This window comes from Dama dama, chromosome 12 (assembly GCF_033118175.1).
Source record: "Dama dama isolate Ldn47 chromosome 12, ASM3311817v1, whole genome shotgun sequence".
NCBI classification, from domain to species: Eukaryota; Metazoa; Chordata; class Mammalia; order Artiodactyla; family Cervidae; genus Dama; species Dama dama.
The window spans coordinates 44,474,759-44,486,595 of NC_083692.1; positions in this window are offsets into that span (position 1 = coordinate 44,474,759).

Genomic DNA, 11,837 nt, shown 5'->3' on the forward strand with positions numbered 1-11,837 from the left:
TCCTTGGATATAACTGGTTGTTAAGCAAGAGGAAAAGAAATGTAAAAAAAAAAAGAGGAAAAGGAATTCAGTATTCTGGAATTCATGTGCTTGATCTATTAATGCCATTTTCTTTCTTCTTTCTATAATAAAATCTATGGCTTTAAGAAAACTGAGTATGTATAAATCCTGTAGTGATTACCCTTTATTATATGGATTCTTGTAACTGGTTAGAAAATTTCATTTACTCTTTAATTCTCAGTAGATATGTAGCATTGAGGAGAAGTTTAAAGAATGTTTAACTATAGCAAAGTGCCCTTTGACTTCAAATTGCTCTCCCATCCGACAATGGTAAGCTTCAAGTTGTAGCTGACCCCCACCCTACCAGATTCAAGACCAAGAAGTGCAATTTGGAGAAACAGTTTCATGTTTGCAGATATTCTGAGTTTCCAGGACGTTTTTCATGCATACCCTATATACAGGATGAATTCTGTAACAGCCAGCTCCAAAGAGTGTTGAAGCTCTTTCAGTTATTGTTTTTGTTGTATGAATATTGTTGAAGTGGACTGTAGAATCCCATGAAAACAATACAATAGGATAAGACATATAAGTATAATAGGATTAAGACACAGTATATTTTCTTCATTCTTTTTTCTTTCTTTTAATATATTGTTTAGCATGTTTATAAATATAACTTTTAACCTTCAGATTTTAAGCCTTATTTTGCTTTCTTCAGTAATTTAAAAGACTTACAGGTTATCCGCTTCCTTAAAGCTATTTTGGTATCCACTCTTTTAAAAAAAACATTCTCCAACTTTATGGTTTTTAATGATTCAGGTAACTTTTGTGAGCTCTGCTCTGTAGCTTTTAAAACCTTTAAATAAAATATAATAGTTCTGCCAGTTTATCCTTTATTTTTCCAAATGTAAGCCCCAATATCTTCTCAGACCAAAGAAATAGCAAAGTGAACCTATAACATAGGTTGATATCAAGACTGTTTCTATGTGTCACCTTATTTGGGATAGGGGGCAAGGTAGATTTGGAATAAAAATGTACAACATCAAAAAAATTAATAAAAAATAAATAAAAACCCAAAACTCATAGATATAGAGAACTGATTAGTAGCGGTTAGAGGAGATGGCTATTGGTGGGGAAAGTAGAAGAAGGTGGTGAAAAGGTACAAAATTCCAGTTATACAGTAAGTCCTGAGGATGTAATGTACATCTTTCTGAGTATAATTGATAACACTGCATTGCAGAACTGTGAGCTGCTAAGACAGTAGGTCTTAAAATTTCTCATCACAGGAAAAAATCTGTTAATTTTATGAGGTGATGGAAGTTAACTAAACTTACTGTGATAATCATTTTGCATTATATATATATTATATACATATTAATATATATAAAATCACTATGTCGTACACCTAAAACTGATGTTATGTTCCAATTATATCTCAATAAAACTGGAGGGAAAAAATCCAAACCTAACCAACAAACAAGTAATTGCCTGCTCCCCCTAAACATGAAATAAAGATTGAAATATGCATAACATTAAAAGATTTGTCACCAGAGGAACCATATACAAGAAATGTGAAAGGAATGTAAAAGAAGTCCTTCAAGTCAAAAGAAAATGGTACTAGATGAAGGTCTGGATCTACAAGAAACAGTGAAGAGCATCAGTAGTAGTAAGTATAATGGCAAATGATATAAAGACATTTACCTCACTATTACACCTCGTTAAAAGACAACTGATTGCTTGAAGCAAAAGTAATAAAAACAGTTCTGGTTTGATAATATATGTATTGGTGAAATATAATACACGAAAACAGTAGCTAAAAGACCAGGAGATGAGAATGAAAGTGAATTGTCCAAGTTCTTACACTGTGTATATAAGGTGTAATGCTTGAAGGCAAACTGTGATGAAGATACACAGTATAAACTAAAGTTAAACAACACAAAAATTAGTTATGATTACTAAGCCAAGAAAGGAAGTAAGCTGAAATTATTAAACAAAACAAAAAAACTTTCACTAGTCAAAAGATAGCAGGAAAAGAGGAAAGGGAACAAGGGACAGATGAGACAACAGCAAGACAGTAGATTTAAACCAACCATATGAAGAATTACAACAGATATAAAGGTTTAAACAAAAGGTCAGTAAAAATTTCTTAAAGGGCCAGATAGTAAATAGTTGACCTTTGTGAGTTACAAAGTTTCTGTTGCAACTAGGTTTACTCTGCTGTTGTAGCACAAAAGCAGCCACACACAATACACAAAGAAATGGATGTGGCTGTCTTCTAATAAAATATTATTTACGACAAACAAGGCCATAGTTTACTAGTCCCTTGTTTAAGAACCTCATTTCAAAGGCAGAAGTAGATTGGGGGAAAAAATTCATGACCTAAAAATATGCTGTCTATAAAAAATATTTTAATACAATATCCACAGATTAAAGGGCTTCTGTGGTGGCTCATATGGTAAAGAATCTGCCTGCATTGTGGAAGACCTGGGTTTGATTCCTGGGTTAGGAAAATCCCCTGGAGAAAGGAACAGCTACCCAATCCAGTATTCTTGCCTGGAGAATTCTGTGGAAAGAGGAGCCTGGTGGGCTACAGTCCAAGGGGTTGCTAAGAGTCGGACACAACTGAGCGACTTTCATTTTCACAGATTAAAAGTAAAACGATGGAAAAAATACACCATGCAAATATGGCAGAGAAGAAGCAATTCTGACTCCATATTGGAATGGTTTATTTGACTTGCTTTTCATTGCTGTTGTTTCTATAATCATACATAAATCCCTGCCTCAGTAGACCCAGCTGCTATGCCTGACTGTTGGGCTAAAGCGCCTTTCTTCAGTTCACAGGGAGATCATCTGACCATCCTTGCCTGTGACTGGCTTCAGGAAGGATGAGATAGTTTGTGCTCTGTGTGCACATTCGCTCAATCGTGTCCGACTCTTTGGGACCCCATGGAGAGTAGCCCACTGGGCTCTTCTGTCCGTGGAATTTTCCAGGCAAGAATACTTCACTGGTTGCCATTTCCTAATTGAGAAAATCTTCCTGATCCAGGGATCCAACCTGCATCTCTTGCACTGCAGTGAATTCTTTACCACTGAATCATCCTGCTGCTGCTAAGTAACGTCAGTTGTGTCCGACTCTGTGCGACCCCACAGATGGCAGCCCACCAGGCTCCCCCATCCCTGGGATTCTCCAGGCAAGAATACTGGAGTGGGTTGCCATTTCCTTCTCCAGTGCATGAAAGTGAAAAGTGAAAGTGAAGTCGCTCAGTCGTGTCCGACTCCTCGCGACCCCACGGACTGTAGCCCACCAGGCTCCTCTGTCCATGGGATTTCCCAGGCAAGAGTACTGGAGTGGGTTGCCATTGCCTTCTCTAACTGAGTCATCCAGGAAGTCCAATTATTAGAGAAATACAAATCAATGATACAATGAGGTATCACACCTAACTCCAGTCAGAATGGCCATCATAAAAACATTTACAAATGCTGGAGTAGATGTGAAGAAAAGGGAACCCTCCTACCCTGTTGGTGCCAGTATATATTGACATAGCCATTATGGAGCAGAGTATGGAGATTCCTTAGAAAACTAGGAATAAAACTACCGTAAGACCCAGTAATCCCACTACTGGGCATACTGGGCATATATGAAGAGAAAACCATAACTGGAAAAGACACATTTACTCCACTGTTCACAGCAGCACTATTTCTAATAGCCAGAACATGGAAGCAACCTAGATGTCCATCAACAGATGCATGGATAAAGAAGTTGTGATACACAAACACACACAGAGAGAAATATTACTCAGTCATAAAAAGGAATGAAATTGAGTCAGTTGTAGTGATGTGAATGAACCTAAAGTCTGTCATACAGAGTGAATTATGCCAGAAGGAGATAAACAAGTATCACATATTAATGCATATAAATGGAATCTAGAAAGATGGCACTGATGAACATATTTGCAGGGCAGAATTAGAGATGCAGATGTAGAAAGGGACTTGTGGGCACAGTGGTTGAAGGAGAGGCTGGGATGAATTAACAGAGCAGCACTGACATATATACACGACCTTGTGTAAGACAGCTAGCTAGCAGGAAGCAGGTGTTTAGCATAGCAACTCAGCTCAGTGGTCTGTGATGATCTTATGGGTGGGATGGTGAGGGGGTGGAGGGAGGCTCAAGAGGGGAGAATATATGTATACTTACAGCTAAGTCACAGAAACCAATACAACAGTGTAAAGCCACTATTCAATTAAAAAGAGTAAAAAAAAAATCTACAACCAATAAATGCTGCAGAAGGAAGGGGAATGTTCCTACACTGTTTGTGGGAATGTAAACTGATACAGCCACTATGAAGACCAGTAGGGAGATTCCTTAAAATACTAAAAATAGAACTACCATATGACCCTGCCACCCCACTCTGGACATATACACAATGAAAATCATAATTCAAAAGATACATCCACACCATTGTTCACTGCAGCATTATTTACAATACCCCAGAGAGGGAGCAACATAAATGTCCATGAACAGAGAAATGGATAAAAAAGATGTGGTACATGTACACAATGGAATGTTACTCGGAAAAAGGACAGAGACTGTGTCATCTGCAGCACCGAGGATGGACCTAGAGACTGTCATACAGAGTTCAGTATGTCAGAAACAGAAAAACAAACATCATATATAAACACATATACGTGGAACTAGGAAAATGGTATAGATGATCCTATTTGCACACAGACGAATAGACACAAACACAGAGAACAAATCTATGGACGCCAAGGTGGGTGGTAGCTGGGTGAGATGAACGGAGCGATTTGGATTGACATATATATACTATTGATACTATGCATGAAACAGATAAATAATGAGAACCTAGTGAACTGCTCAGGGAACTCTAGTCAATGTTCATGGTGTCCAAACAACAAGGGACATACGTAAACATAATACTTTCTGTATAACTAAAACATTATAAAGCAACTATACTGCATTAAAAACTAATAAAAAATAAAATAAAACCCTCAAACTCACAGAGAACTGACTGATGGTAGCCAGAAGAGGTGGCTGGTGGCAGGGGAAGTAGAAGAAGATGGTGAAAAGGTACAAACTTCCAGTTACACAGTAAGTCCTGTGGATGTAATGTACACCTTGTGGAGTACAGCTGATAACACTGCATTGCTGATTTGTAAGCTGCTAAGAGAGGCGGTCTTTAAGGAAAAAATTTGTTAACTATGTGAGGTGGTGAATGTCAACTAAACTTATTGTGAGAACATTTTAAATAAATATAAATTACTACATATAAAATCACTATGTTGTACACCTAAACTGATATTGTATTCCACTTATATCTGAATAAAATGGAGAGGAAAATCCAAATCCAACCAACAAACACATGATTGTCTGCTCCTTTAAACATGAAATACAGACTGAAATATGCATAACATCAAAGAATTTGTCACCAGCAGAACCATATATGAGAAAAGTCAAAATAATGTAGGGGGGTGGGGAAAAAAAAATAATGTAAAGGAAGTCAGTCCTTCAAGTCAAAACAAAATGGTACCACATGGAGGTCTGGATCTACAGAAAAGAGTGAAGAGCAACAGTAGTGGTAAGTATATTGGGAAATTATATAAAGATATTTACCTCACTATATACCTCCCTTTAATAGACAGTTGATGGCTTTAGTAAAAAGTGAAAAAAATGTATGGTTTTATAATTCATACTGGTGAAATACATGATAACAATATCAAAAATGCCAGAGCAGGAGAATGAAGGTACACTGTCAAAGTTCTTACACTGTGTATAAAATGGTGTATTGCTTGAAGGCAGGCTGTGCTAAGAATACACAGTATAAACTGAAGTAAAATAACACAAAATAAAGTTATAACTACTAAGCCAAGGGGGGAAATAAGCTGAAATTTTTAAAAAAGTTTTCACTAGTCCAAAGGACAGCAGCAATAGAGAAAAAAGGGAGCAAAGGATAGATGAGACAATAGCAAGACAGTAAACCAACCATATGGATAATTACATTAGATGTAAAAGTGTAAACCAAAACCATGAAAACTTTTCTCAAAGGACCAGATGGAAAATAGTTGACCTTTGCCAAGTTATAAAGTCTCTGTTGCAACTATGTTAACTCTGCTATTGTAGCACAAAAGAAGCCATAGTCAATATGTTAAGAAATGGATGTGGTTATGTTCCAATTAAATGCTTTTTTACAAAATCAGAAAGTCTACCAGGCCATAGTTTACCAGGTCCATGTTTCAGTACCTCAACTCTGAGGCAGAAGCATACTGGAGGATAAAGCATGACCTAAATATATGCTGCCTACAAAAATTATTTTAATATGATACCCACAGACTAAAAGTAAAAGGAAGGAAAAGGATGCACCGTGTGAATATGACAGAAAAGTGAAGTTTCTCAGTCGTGTCCAACTCTTTGCAACCCCATGAACGGCAGCCCACCAGGCTCCTTCGTCCACGGGATTTTCTAGGCAAGAGTACTGGAGTGGGTTGCCATTTCCTTCTCCAGGGGATCTTCCCGACACAGGGATCGAACCCAGGTCTCCCTCATTGCAGGTAAAGGCTTTACCATCTGAGCCACCAGGGAATATGACAGAGAAGAAGCAATTCTGATTCCATCTTGGAACTGTTTCTTTGACTTGCTTTTCCTGCTGTTGTTATTATAATTCTACATAAGGCCCTACCTCAGAAGACCCAGCTCCTCTGCCTGACTGCTGGACTAAAGAACTTTGTTCGGCTCACAGGGAGGTAATCTGACCTTCCCCACCTGTGACTGGCTGCAGGAAGGAAGGGACCATGTGTGCTGTGTGTGTGCACAGTCACTCAGTCCAACTCTTTGGGACCCCGTGGACTGTAGCCTGCTGGGCTCCTCGGTCCATGGAATTTCCAAGGCAGGAATATTGGAACGGGTTGCCATTTCCTACTTGAGGGGATCTTCTTGACCTAGGGATCCAACTGACATCTCCTGCACTGCAGTGGATTCTTTATGCTGAGGCAATTATTAGAGAAATTCAAGTCAAAACTACAGTGAGGTATCACCTCACACCAATCAGAATGGCCATCATAAAAATATCTATGAGAAAGAAATGCTGGAGAGGGTGTGGAGAAAAGGGAACCCTCCTACCCTGTTGTTGGCAATGTATATTGATAGAACCGCTATGGAGAAGAGGGGTTGAGATTCCTTAAAAAACTAGGAAGAAAACTACCACATGACCCAGCAATCCCACTACTTGGCTTATATGCAGAGAAAACTTGTAACTGACAAAGACACATGTACCCCAATATTCAAAGCAGCACTATTTCCAATAGCCAGGGCATGGAAGCAATCTAGATGTCCATCGACAGATGCATGGATTAAGAAGTTGTGATATATGTATATACAATGGAATATTACTCAGTCATAAAAACGAATGAAACTGAGTCAGTACTAGTGAGGTGGATGAACCTAGATCTGTCATACAGAGGGAAGTCAAGTCAGAAAGAGATAAGTATCATATATTGATGCATATATACGGAATCCAGAAAAATGGCAGTAATGAACCTATTTGCAGGGCAGAAGAGAGATGCAGATGCAGAGAACAGACTTGCTGAAATAGCAGGGGGGAGCAGTGGGTGGGACAAATTGAGACAGTTGCACTCACATATATACACCACCATGCCTAAAACAAACAGCAGCAGGAAGCAGCTGTATGGCAGAGGCAACTCAGCTCAGTGCTCTGTGACGATCTTATGGGTGGTATGGTGGGGGTGGGAGGGAGGTTCAAGGGAACAGATGTATACTTACAGCTGATTCATGTTACTGTACAGCAAAAAGCAATACAACATAGTAAAGCAACTATCCTCCAATTAAATACAGTTAAAGAAAAATGAAGTCTATAACAAATAAATGATGGAGAGGATGTGGAGGAAAGGAAGTGCTCCTGCACTGTTGGTAGGAATGTAAATTGATACAGCCACTATGGAGAGCAGTATTCAGGTTCTTCACAAAACTAAAAATAGAACTACCATATGATCCAGCAATCCCACTCATGGGCATTTTCCCAAAGAAAATCATAATTCAAAAAGACGCATTCACACTAATGTTCACTGCAGCACTATTTAAAACAGCCAGGACAGGGAAGCAACATAAATGCCAATCAACAGAGGAATGGATAAAGATTTGGTACACGTATACACTGGAATATTACTCAGCCATTAAAAAGGATGAAATAACGCCACTTATAGCAACATGGATGGACTTAGAGTGTGTCATATTGAATGAAGTCAGACAGAGAAGGATTAATATTGTATGACATGCCTTATGATACAAGGAACTTATTTACAAAACAGAAAAAGCAAATGATACAAATGAACTTATTTACAAAGCAGAAACAGACTCACAGGCTAAGAGAACAAACTGAAGCTTGCCAGGGGGAAGAACAGGAGGAAGAGACAGGAATTTGGGGACTGACATGGACACGCATGTGTGACCAGTTGCTTCAGTTGTGTCTGACCCTTTGTGACTCTCTGACCCTTTGTGACACTTTGTGACTCTCTGGACTGTAGCCCACCAGGCTCCTCTGTCCATGGGGATTCTCCAGGCAAGAATACTGGAGTAGGCTGCCATGCCCTCCTCCAAAGGATCTTCCCAACCTAGGTATCAAACCCACACCTCCTGTGTCTCCTACCGCTGTATTTAAAATGGATAACCAACAAGGTCCTACTCTTTAGTACAAGGAACTCTGCTCAATGATATGTGGCAGCTGAGATGGGAAGGGAGTTTGGGGGAGAATGGATACATGTATATGTATGGCTGAGTCCCTTTGCTGTCCACCTGAAACTACTGCAACACTGTTCATCTGCTATACACCAATACAAAGTAAAAAGTTAAACCAAAAAAATCCAGTATGTTACTGGCACAAAAATAGAAAATACAAATCAATGGAACAGGACAGAGATCCCAGAAATAAACCCACACAGCTATGGTCAATCAATCTATGATAAAGGAGGCAAGGTCAAGAAGCAACAGTTAGAACTGGACATGGAACAACGGGCTGGTTCCAAATTGGGAAAGGAGAACATCAAGGCTGTGTACTGTCACCCTGCTTTATTTAACTTATATGCAGAATACATCATGTGAAATGCCAGGCTGGATGAAGCACAAGCTGGAATTAAGACTGCCAGGAGAAATATCAATAACCTCAGATACGCACATGACACCACCCTTATGGCAGAAAGTGAAGAGGAACTAAAGAGCCTCTTGATGAAAGTGAAAGAGGAGAGTGAAAAAGTTGACTTAAAACTTAACATTTAAAAAACTAAGATCATGGCATCCAGTCCCATCACTTCATGGCAAATAGATGGGGAAACAGTGGAAACAGTGACAGACTTTAATTTTTTGGGCTCTAAATCATGGCAGATGGTGACTGCAGCCATGAAATTAAAAGATGCTTGCTCCTTGGAAGGAAAGTTATGACCAACCTAGACAGCATATTAAAAAGCAGAGACATTACTTTGCTGACAAAGGTCCTTCTGATCAAAGCTATGGTTTCTCCAATAGTCATGTATGGATGTGAGAGTTGGACCATAAAGAAAGCAGAGCGCCAAATAACTGATGCTTTTGAACTGTGGTGTTGAAGAAGACTCTTGAGAGTTCCTGGGACTGAAAGGAGATCAAACCAGTCAATCCTAAAGGAAATCAGTCCTGAATATTCATTGGAAGGACTGATGCTGAAGCTGAAGCTCCAATACTTTGGCCACCTGATGCAAAGGGCTGACTCATTCGAAAAGACCCTGAAGCTGGGAAGGATTGAAGGCAGGAGGAGAAGGGGATGACAGAGGATGGTTGGATGGTATCACCGACTCAATGGACAGAAATTTGAGCAAGCTCCGGGAGCTGTAATGGACAGGGAAGCCTGGCATGTTGCAGTCCATGTGGTCGAAAAGAGTTGGACATGACAAAGAGACTGAACTGAAAGGAGGCAAGACTATACAATGCAGGAAAGTCAGTCTTTTCAATAAATGGCACTGGAAAACCTGGACAGTTACATGTAAAAAATGAAATTAGAAAACTCTTTACCACCATACACAAAAATAAGCTCAAAATGGATTAAAGACCTAAATGTAAGATCAGACACTATAAAACTCTTAGAGGAAAACATAGGCAGAATACTCTCTGACATAAATTACAGCATTATCTTTTTCGATCCCCCTCCCAGAGTTATGGAAATAAAAATGAAAATAAACAAATGGGACCTAATTTAACTCAAACACTTCTGTACAGCAAAGGAAACCATAAACAAAACAAAAAGAAAATCCACAGAATGGGAGAAAATATTAATAAACAATGTGACTGACAAGGGATTAGTTTCAAAAATTTACACACAGCTCATGTGGCTTAATATCATAAAAACAAACAACTCAATCAAAAAATGGGTAGAAGACCCACACAGACCTATTTTTCCAAATAAGACATACAAATGGCCAAGAGGCACATGAAAAGGTGCACAATATCATTAATTACTAGAGAAATGCAAATCAAAACTATAATGAGATATCACCTCACACCCATCAGAATGGCCATCATTAAAAATATCAACAAACAATAAATGCTGGAGTGGGTGCAGAGAGAAGGGAAATCTCTTATGCTGTTGATAGGAATGTAAAGTGGTATTGCTACTCTAGAGAACATTATGGAGCATCCTTTAAAAAATAGGAATAAAACTACAATATGACCTAGTAATCCCACTAATGGGCAAGTACCCTAACCCAGGGATCGAACCCAGGTCTCCTGCATTGCAGGCAGATACTTTACTGTCTGAGCCACCAGGCAAGCCTGAGAAAACCATAATTCAAAAAGGCACACGTACCCCAGTGTTCACTGCAGCCCTGTCTATGATAGCCAGGACATGGAAGCAATCTAGATGTCCATTAACAGATGAACGCATAATGAAGTTGTGGTACATATATACAATGGAAGATTACTCAGCCATGAAAAGCAATCAATCTCGATTCAGTTAATCTTTAATGGATGAACCTAGAGGGTATTATATCGAGTGAAGTCAGTCAAAAAAAGAATAACAAATATCACATATTAACGCATATATATGGAATCTAGAAAAATGGTACTGATGAGCCTATTTGCAAGTCAGGAATAGAGATGCAGATGCATAGAATGGACTTGTGGACACTGCAGGATAAGGAGAGGGTGGGACAGATTGAGTGAGTGGTAGTGAAACATATACATTACCGTGTGTAAAACAGACAGCTAGTGGGAAGCTGCTGCATAACACAGGGAGCTCAGCCCGTGCTCTGTGATGGCTTAGCGGGGTGGGAAGGGGGAGCTGTTGTGGGGGGCGTTGAGAAGGAGGGGATATATGTATACTTATGGCTGATTCATGCTGTTGTATGGCAGAAATCAACACAACACTAAAGCAATATTCCTCTAACTAAAAATAAATTTTTAAAAATTTTGCTTAAAAAACAAACAAACAAAAAACAGTTGCTGTCTGATTCTGCAATCCCATTCATGGGCACATATCTGGAGAAAAACATGCACCCCAATGTTCACCGCAGCACAGTTTAAAATAGCCAAGACATAGAAGCAACCTAAATGTCCACTGACAGAGGAATGGATAAAGACTATGTGGTACATATATTCAATGGAATATTATTCAGCCATTAGAAAGAATGAAATAGTGACTTCTCTGGTGGTCTGGTGGTTAAGATTTTGCCTTCAAATGCAAGGGGTGAGAGTTCAATCCCTAGTTGGGGAGCTAAGACCCCACATGCCTTGAGGCCAAAGAACTAAAATATAAAGTAGAAGCAGTATTGTAACAAACTCAATAAAG